Source organism: Aptenodytes forsteri, unplaced genomic scaffold, assembly GCF_000699145.1.
Source record: "Aptenodytes forsteri isolate BGI_AS27 unplaced genomic scaffold, ASM69914v1 Scaffold278, whole genome shotgun sequence".
Classification (NCBI taxonomy): domain Eukaryota; kingdom Metazoa; phylum Chordata; class Aves; order Sphenisciformes; family Spheniscidae; genus Aptenodytes; species Aptenodytes forsteri.
The window spans coordinates 3,730,828-3,732,973 of record NW_008795907.1 but is presented as its reverse complement, the minus strand read 5'-3'; the positions used below and the strand labels follow the sequence as shown (position 1 = coordinate 3,732,973).

The window sequence follows — 2,146 nt, the reverse complement described above, 5'->3', positions numbered from 1 at the left end:
GTGTGCAGTTCAAGCTGACCTAGCTGCTCAGTTCCACTTTTCACTCGACTCCCTGAGGCAGATTTCTACCTCCACTTTTATGCCAGCACTCACACTCATCTCATTCTTGGTGAGCAGGTTTGGGCAGCTAAACTGGTGGAAAATGATTCATTTTTTTTGTAGAACTAGCTTTGTGTGTGTCTGGATTGTCTCACTACAGGGTGAGTTCAGTGTGAGTGCCAGCACAGCGGAGGTGGCAGACATGCAGATGGATGGCAGGACCATGGCAGTGCCACCTTGGATTATTTTACACTGCTGTGGAACTGCGGGCTCAGGCAGAAGTTCCCGCTCCACCTAATCTTAACCATCTGGGTAGGAGTTTGGAGGAGGTTTTCTTTTCTCTCTCACTGTATCAACAATGAGTTTGATCTGGAGCCTAAAAAGCTTTCCCCCATATCATCAAAATCAGTAAAATCTCATGATGACAAATCAGTTTTCTGACCAAAATCCCTGTATTTCATCCTAAAACTCCCTGTGTAGTTGTAGGGGGAAAGAAAGAACCTGACTACTAGAACAACATAGAATCATAGAATCATAGAATAGTTTGGGTTGGAAGGGACCTCTAAAGGTCATCTAGTCCAACCCCCCTGCAATGAGCAGGGACATCTTCAACTAGATCAGGTTGCTCAGAGCCCCGTCCAACCTGACCTTGAATGTTTCCAGGGATGGGGCATCCACCACCTCTCTAGGCAACCTGTTCCAGTGTTTCACCACCCTCAGTGTAAAAAATGTCATACATTAAAGCAACTAGTTAAAAATCCTGCCCCAGCACCGCACAAGTGGTGCTGCATGCCCTGTGCTCTGGTTGGTGACAGAAGTCATGCAACGCCCTGACAGACCAAAGCCCAGTTTTGTCTCAGGAATTCTTAGGATCCCCAAGCACACAGGCACTGGAAATGATCCTCATGGCCATCATTTGATGGCCATGCTCTGGTGACATGGAGCATAACCATGGTTCAGCTCCCCGTGGGCAAAGGAGAGCGGGTTTGAGCTTGCGTACGTTCTGCAAAAAGGGGTTCATGTGGTTGCAGACTGTTCCCAGCTTCCCTGTAGTGCTGTTGGGAAAGATTTTAAATGTTGGCTGACCTGGTCCATGGTTGCACTTAAAATGTGATAATTGGTGTGAGTTTATAATTAGTTTATTACAATTATTTCATTTAAGTTATGTTTGCGAGAGGAATTTCCTGTATTTTCAGGCGCTATTAATTTTGAAAAATGATTAATCATTTGAATTAAGATTTCTTATGTGTATCTAAACTCAAAAGCAATCCTTAGAATAAAGCTGTGCAAAGAGCTTGTTTTCAAATGACACTGAAATGCATTTTTTTAATGTTCTCTTATAGCAGATTTTAGAAATTAGACCTCCTCTTCCAGAAACTAAAAAGAGAAGAGGCAGTCCAGCAGATCTTATTCATGAAAACTTCCCCAAACCCTTCTAGTGAGTGGGAGTTTCACACCAAGAAAGGCCACAAGATGAGGTAAGAAGCACTGTTTTAATCTGAGCTAACCAAATTTGTGGAGAAGTGTGAAGTTAGTAATAGATTTGAATAATGTTATACCTTAGTCAAGGATATTTTTATACTTCAGGTTCATTCAGGTTCTCTCTGTTCATGTGTGGTTTTTAGCGGTGTTTTTGACAATGGGTGTGTCTGTGCAATTTTTATTCCTGGTTTTTGACTTTTTAGTGGGAGATAAGTGGAACTCCTCATCCCTAATATTTTTAGATCCTAAAGGCCAAGAGCACACCTGTTCTGCTGAACCTCCTTAAGCTTTCATCAAAATGGAGCAGTTCATCTTGAGGGCGCTCACAAGGCATGAGCGGGACAACCAGGGGATCAGGCCCAGCCAGCACGGGTTCATGAAAGGCAGGTCCTGCTTGACCAACCTGATCTCCTTCTATGACCAGGTGACCCGCCTAGTGGACGAGGGAAAGGCTGTGGATGTGGTCTACCTGGACTTCAGCAAGGCCTTTGACACCGTCTCCCACAGCATTCTCCTCGAGAAGCTGGCGGCTCACGGCTTAGACAGGTGTACTCTTTGCTGGGTCAAAAACTGGCTGGACGGCCGGGCCCAGAGAGTTGTGGTGAATGGAGTTACATCCAGGTGG

At 44.9% G+C, this 2,146-nt stretch overlaps 1 protein-coding gene across 1 annotated transcript in view; it reads left to right on the top strand.

Moving 5' to 3' along the window:
- Positions 1-1,401: 1,401 nt before the first annotated feature.
- The window catches only part of NEU2 (neuraminidase 2), a 36,201-nt gene continuing 35,456 nt past the window's right edge, over positions 1,402-2,146 (top strand). Inside the window, exon 1 of the mRNA XM_019473404.1 lies at positions 1,402-1,517. The gene's annotated coding sequence lies outside the window, so the exon portion shown is untranslated. The remainder of the gene's footprint in view (positions 1,518-2,146) is intronic.